Source organism: Peromyscus eremicus, chromosome 6, assembly GCF_949786415.1.
Source record: "Peromyscus eremicus chromosome 6, PerEre_H2_v1, whole genome shotgun sequence".
Classification (NCBI taxonomy): Eukaryota; Metazoa; Chordata; class Mammalia; order Rodentia; family Cricetidae; genus Peromyscus; species Peromyscus eremicus.
Window position 1 is genome coordinate 15,296,065 of NC_081421.1, and position 7,384 is coordinate 15,303,448.

At 43.9% G+C, this 7,384-nt stretch overlaps 1 protein-coding gene across 1 annotated transcript in view; it reads right to left on the reverse strand.

The window, feature by feature from the left end:
* LOC131912928 (LHFPL tetraspan subfamily member 6 protein-like) overlaps positions 1 to 7,384 on the reverse strand; it is a 72,029-nt gene that overhangs the window by 15,329 nt on the left and 49,316 nt on the right. The window lies entirely within an intron of this gene.

The following is a 7,384-nucleotide window of genomic DNA, read 5'->3' on the forward strand; positions in this document are numbered from 1 at the left end:
TTCTGGAGGTTTGGGGCACTCTTCACTCAGTGACTTTTGCTGTTCCTGTGATACAGTGTACCAATGGAAGAAGAAAGGGTTGTCTGTACTCGTAGTTGGAGGGTGCAGTTTATCACAGTGGAGAAATCGGGAGGCCAGAGCTTGAAGCAGTTCATCATGATGCGGCCTCAGTCAGAGCGCGAAGACAGATGAGTGAGTGTTCATGCTCAGAGAGCTTTCTTTCCACACAGTCCAGGAGCTTAGTCCAACGAATAGTCCTCCACACCTAGGGTGAGTCTTCCCTCTCAATTACCATAACCTAGACAATCCCTTACAGGCCTGCCAGAGGCTTGCCTCACAGGTGAGTCTATATCCTGTCAAGTAGACAACCCCTGTAAAACCACATCAATAGACTATTTTATTGCATTGATATGCTCTTACATTTTTATAGTTTATTCAACAACAACAAAACCCAAGATATTTAATAAAAATGAGTAAACAACAAGATTACTCTAAAACCTATGTAGGATGAAATAGAGATACCCATTTGAAAGCAGAAGCTGAAATTTACTCCAGGTTTTCCCACACCTGAATCTTACGCTCATCTTAAAATTGATCCATTTCTGGGACAGTCCCCTGCTTTTCTCAGGGTTGCTGTAACATTGTTTGGACGGTGATTTCTAGACCATTAAGGCATTCCTCAAACGTTTCTGAGTCTTCCCAAGTGTTAAGCTTGCTAGTTCATAGGGTGTATAGGACAGCCCTGTAGCTGTGAATCTGTGAAGTCAATATCATTTCCAACCTCCTTTACTGACCACACCTTCACCTTCAAATGGTGATTTCTCAGAGAAAAGGCAAGGGAACCCTGGTTTAAAAAGAAAAAAAAAAAAAGAAGAAGCCAAGTCATGACTCTTCTGTCCAGAACTGGGGCTTCCCGTCTCATCTTGTAAAAACCAATCTTTCACTGGTTGTCAAGTCTCCGCCAGATCTGACTTGCCTCCGTTTCTGTTTCCTCACCCTCCTGTCTTGAAGCTCCCATGGGGCTCCAGTCACACAGGCCTCATCGTTCTGGGCCAGGTGACTCAGAGTGTTTGCATTTACCATATCCTCTGCCTGGAGAACCTCTCTACATATTCACACACCTGGGTTCTCATGCCCTCCAAGGAGAGGTTCAGCCGCCACCTTCCTGGTGAAGCTTTCATCATGCCACTAAAAATGTCAAATGACACCCGCAGCACTCTTGATCCCCACCTGTAAATTTTGATGTTGCATATTGCCTGAGCCTACCTTCTTGTATGTAAGCCCCGTGAAGCCTTTTTTTGGCCAAGTTGTTGCTCACTGCTGTAGTTTCAGTATAGACTTAAACACATGCATGTAGGAGGGACACCCGAGCATGAGTGTTTGTTGAATGAGGGATAGACAAAGAGTAGCATCTAAGTTGAACAAAGTATGTACTTGAATGGAAAAAAAGGAAAAGGATGCATGACCGCTCCTAGGTATGTATGGAGGAGAAGGTTTATTGTAGATATGTGGGAGAGCATAGCCAGAGACTAGAACATCCGGGAGAGCCCAGAATGGACATGACCAGACTGAGGTGGGTCATGTGAGGATATGGAGGAGGGGAAGGGAGAGAGGAAAGAGGGGAACCAGGTGCAGCAGCCAGGAGGCCCAAAGGTACACAGATAGCACTCAACCAAAATGTTTGGATTAAGGAAGGATAGCTAGGAGAAGGGCAGCCTAGCCCCAGGGCTGGAGAAGGTCAGGGTAGGGGGCTGGGTATGCCAGCCAGGAGGACCCTTTAACAGATAGGGACTGAAAGATGCAGGGAGAACCTGGTGGCCAGGTCTATTTTGATATGTTGTATAGGCACCTCAGCCATTTGTCCCAGGTTTGAAACCTAGCAGTACTGAGGAGCATAAAAGAGTGAGTTGACATTACATGACATGGGAAAGACCAGATGTGACATTTGAGAATGCTATTAGCTGTCTCTGTGGAGATGCTGAGGAAACTTACACATGTGCTTTGGGGGGAATCTTGAGATGTTCATGCATCATTGATAGATTTAGGACTCACTGTATTAAGAAAGGGGGAGGTCCGAGAGGACCTAGAATAGACTGCAGAAGATCCCTTTGACTAGACATGGGCCATGTGAACATCAAGGCAGGCTGAGGACGCTCAAGGACACCAGGCCAGATAAACACACTCAAGACTAAGTACCATCTTCAACTCCTAAAACCTGAAGATGCTGGAAGAAACCTTGAAAACAAATGCAGGGAGGAGAAACACCTTAGGTGTCTAGAAGCGACAAAAGGCAGAGCACCATGAGGAAGGCAAGCAGAGGAGAAAAGTGGGGTGCAACTGCAAAACAGTGTGGAAATTCGCCGAGAGGACGAGCACAGCAGAAGGAATCTATGAGAAGGAAGTCAGTGTGTTTACTGTTTCTGTTCTTAACTGACCTAGTGCAGCAGGAGGAGACAGCATAGCCTGGCCACCAGCAGCCTGAGACTAGGGTTAGGTTTCTGTCAGAAACTGGAAAGCTGCAGGCATTGTTACCACAAATACCTCTTCTCCTTCCTCCTCCTCCTCTGCCATTTAACCTACACCCGTGTAATTCTTCAGTAGCAATATGATACCACATCACTTATCCTTTCTCTGGGGACATGTCTATGAACCCGTCTTCAGGCTCTCTGACCACTGCACTGCCTGTCTGTAGTATGCTAGTGAGTCTACATCAGTGGCGTTTTATATTCTAGGTAGCCTTAACCATCAGCCCTCACCCTTGAGCCTCAGAGTGTCCATCATCCCTCTGGCGTCCACTTGCTCTGGAGCTGTTCTTGATGTTCCAGTAGTTCTCCTAGTAAGTAATCAATTTGACCTTCCCTGCCTCTGTGTTTTGAAGACCGTCAGGGAAAGAGGGAATCACGGTTTTAACAGAAGCATCAAGAGCTCAGATACACAGTACATGGTGCTGCCCTGCAGAAGTGTTTAAACTTAGAACAGGCACAGGAAGAAAACTATTAACAAACGGCCTGCACACAAGAACAATGGCATATAAACATTCCAAGAGATAGGTTTAGCTCTGAGTTGTGGTCATCAGTAAGGTCAACATGTTGTCTCAACTTCAACTTGACACCGGAAGTCATTGAGGCTGTCAGCCACACTGCTAGACCAGAAGAGAGGATAACTGTGATGAGCAGGAATCAGTTCAAGAAACAAAGTCAGAGCTGGTGTGAGGAGGTGCACACCTTTGATTCCAGCACGCCTCAGGAAGAGGCAAGCGGATCTCTGTGAGTTCAAGGCCAGCCTGACCTACATATCAAGTTCCAGGCCAGCCAGGGCTACACAGTGAGACCATATCTCAAAGAAAAGAACAAGGAAATGAAGCAGGAATGAAGCATGCTCCAGGCATGGATGTGAGGGTGATTCCTTTCAGACATTTATTTTTGAGTGAAATATCTGATATGAGTCCTTCAGACCTTTAAGTAAAAAAATATGATGGGGCCAGGTGGCTTGTCTATTTCTCATTTTCCCCTCCATCATAGGTGGATGTTTAGAGGAATTTCCAAATTTCAGAACACTACTAAAATTGATAAGACAATCCTGATTCGTGCACAGTTAAATGCCTTTGAGCGGTAATTTAATATTCTTGTGATTATGACTTGGCTACATGCATTCACAGTACTTTGTAAACTACAGAGTTACAAATACTAGTTCCTGCCTGGATCAAACAACATGAGCGTGGGTTTAACTCTTTGTAAAAATTCAGTTTGGAAGGAAGGGGCTCTCTGCCTTTTAAACTATGAACAGTTGCCCATCCTTTTCTGACCACTGGGGGTCACTGCTACATTGTAAATATATTTCATAATTCCTGGGCAAAAGTAATCAGTTTCATAATTAGGACATTACAATCTATACATTGTGATTACTTGAAAATAATAAAGTTATTTTTGAGTAATTTTACTCAAAAATTTGAGTATGGTAATTTGAGGAGTTTTTTCCTTAAAATGAAGTATTATGAAATTCATATTAAGATTTACATGCAAATATTCATCTATAAAGTGGAATTTTTATTATCAAAGCCTGTGTTCCTTAATATTTATAGGTCAACAGTAAAATTTCTTTCCGTGGAATATCTTTGCAAAAGAGGACGGACCCTAAAAAGTAACAGAAATCAGTAAGAAGTGGAACATATTATCAAGTTAGTGGCAAATGTTATTCTGAGCATTTTGCAGTCCTTCAGCCAATTAGTGTTTGTAAGACATCTGCATCCTCCAGAAATGATATCCTCAGAGTCTAAGCAAGGAGAGGCTGCCCAGGGGAAATTAGGTGAACAGCACATGTTTAGTATACTGTTACCAGACAGCTGAAATGTACATGCATGTGTGCATGCAAACGACACACACAGAATTACATGCATGCACGTACAACCTTTTCTGACTTTTAGCGATGACTTGCTGTTCAGAATCTGTGGAATCTCGGTTCACCCTCTTGAGAAGCTAGAAAATTTTCTTTTTCATATCCAGTGCCAAACACCTGGCTCAGAGACGGAGGCCTTCCCTGCCGTAGGGGAGCAGAAGGCAGGGCAACAGGTTGGGATGTGGCTCCCAGAAGCTCAGATGCCCACAGTCCAGCCGCAGCTGACTGTTTCTGTAACCTAGGGGAAGGACCTCATGAATCTTCTAGATTTCATATTTCCCAGATGTGTGGCATCTCAGGTGCCTCTCCTCTCCTTCTGGAGGGGATATTTCAGCTCGAGGTAAATTACTAGGCAGAGCCCATGTTAGGCCATTTACATGGTCATATCTGGCACCCTCCCTTTCTACATGAAAGCCAGCAGAAAGGGCTTTCTTGGCCAACTGACTTCTTTCATGTGTTAGCCTTGATGTAGCTCACCCTGGTCTCTAGTTTCCTGTCACATGCCTACAAGCTGTTACTAACAGGCTATCACCCCAGAAGCCCCTATTGGGACAAGAATGAAACCTAAGAAACAGGTGTTGAGAAGTCTGTGGCAGAGGTGTCCATGACGCTCGAATGTCTGACGTAAACGCAAAAGGACAAGGACAGAAAACAGTGAGTAAGCCAGCCTCCTGCCCCAGGAGTGGAGGCCATGAACAGAACAAAAGAAGAGCAGCGTGTGTACAGAACACCCCATGAAGCAGGGCTGGAGTATTCCTTGTGTTTCTAATGTTGAAAAAATTCAGTGTTTTGAATTACAATATCTGCTTTAAGCACATTTCCAGATTCGCAGTAATGCGTCTTTTGTACGACAAATGGAACATAATGTTGGGCAAAGATGAGTGGACTCCCCAAACTGCCCGGTGTCTTAAAAGCTGCTGACATTCTGGATTTTCAAATTTTGTGTGACTAGTATGATTCTCTCATAGAAATTTTATTCTTTTATTATTTTTAACAAATTCTCAGAGAGATGTTTAAAAACATGCAATTAAAATATAAAATTTAAAAACATTTTCTGAATCATGTTCCTGCTTTGTGTTCAGGCCGTCGGAGTTGGCCCCAACAAGTCACCTGTCCTCAATGAGTCCATTAAAAACACAGTTGATAACGAAAAGCAGAAAAAGGGGGATTTGTTCCTTGTAGCCACCTTGGGGGAAGGAACAAAGAGGTTCAGTGAGGTCTGAGTGTAAACAGAGGGGAAAAGGAGCATAGCTAAGGTGACCCATCCTGATCAAGGAGACTGTCATCACTGGCCTGACTATGAAATCTCTTTCCAGTGACAAACTCCCTTTTGCCCTTTCTTTCTCTCACAGTAGGAGTCCTAGGGAAATTCCTTCAGAAGATCTCTACACAGGATGGTGACTCTGAGCCCTCCATGTCCATGTCCATGGCTAGTGAACCTAGTCCAGCCCAGTTTTGATTGGGTTTGTATCAGACGGGTGTCGGGTCAGTTTTCTCATCAAAAGAGTGTGTATTAGTTTCGATGTTGCTGTGTCTCTGTTTCCTGCTTCAAATGAGTCTCTTCATGATAAAAGGAAAACAATAACATGGATATCTCTATACAACAAGTATAGAAACTTTAAAATGCATCAGCAATAGAGAGAATCAAGCAGAAGAACATCGGGGCTGGGAATCAAGGTGGGCATATGATTATATTAAGGCATTAATAAATTAAATGTAATGGACACATCATTCAAGATCTCTGGGATGCTGCTATTCAGATATTGTACTTGTTAATTTTCTGTTTCTGTGATAAAACACCATGACCAGAAGCATCTTACAGAATGAAGAGTGTATTTGGGCTTCCAGATCCAAAGGCATCAGAGTCTATCATGGTGGAGAGACTTAGCACAAATGGCCCACATGGGGGCAGGAAAAGGAAGCTTAGAGGTTCCATCTCAACCACACTCAGGAAGCAGAGGGCAAACACAAGGGCAGAGACTATTCAAGGCCTGTCTCCAGGGACAGATGTCATCTATTAAGGCTCCATCTCCCAGATATTCCACATCCTCCCCAATTAGTACCGCCATCTGGGGCCAAGTGTTCAATTATCTAAACCTGTGGGGGACATTCATGTGGAAAAACACCTCAGAGACTAAATATAAATATCTGGCATTGCAGATAGAGTGGAGATAATCAGAGCATAAAAATCAAGTTCTGTGAAACAATAGCAGAAATTTCCTCATATCTAAGGAAATTTATGAACCAGTTCTACAGAAGACATTTAGAACCACAACAGCCATGGTTGGATAATAACTTCTCCACATTGTATTGTAAAGACATTAAGCAGGGAAGAGGAGCTTGGACCTGCCTCGTCTGAACATACCAGGTTCTACTGACTCCCCAGGGGAGACTTTGCTTTGGAGGAGGTGGGAATGGGAGAGTGGGTTGTGAGGGAAGGCTCGGGGAGTGGGAGGAAGGAGGACAGGTGTAGATGTAACCAACCGTCTTATTAAATAAGAAACACAGAGCCGATTCAGAGAAGAAAGCCAAGAGGTCAGAGCTAAGAGCCTCACTCTTCCTGCTTCAGCGATCCTCTTCAGCCAAGAGAGCTCTCCGAAAAAGGGACCTACTTCCTGTGTGTATGTCTCTATACAGTCTAGCTGTTCTGCCTTCTCATTGGTTGTAAACCATGCCTCGTCACTGCCTGTCTGTAAAGACTTCCAGGTCTTCTATGGTTGGGATTGAGATTAAAGGCGTGTGTCTCCAATGCTGGCTGTATCCTTTTACACACAGAGATCTACCTAGCTCTGGCTACCAAGTGCTGGGATTAAAGGTTTGCACCACCACCGCCATGCTCTTGATAATGCTCTAATAGCTCTGACCCCCGGGCAACTTTATTTATTAACATACAATTTAAATCATATTTCAGTACAAGTAAAATACCACCATAGACAGGGGAATCCCTGCTGGATATGTAAAATGAATAGAAAAATCTCTTAATGAAAGA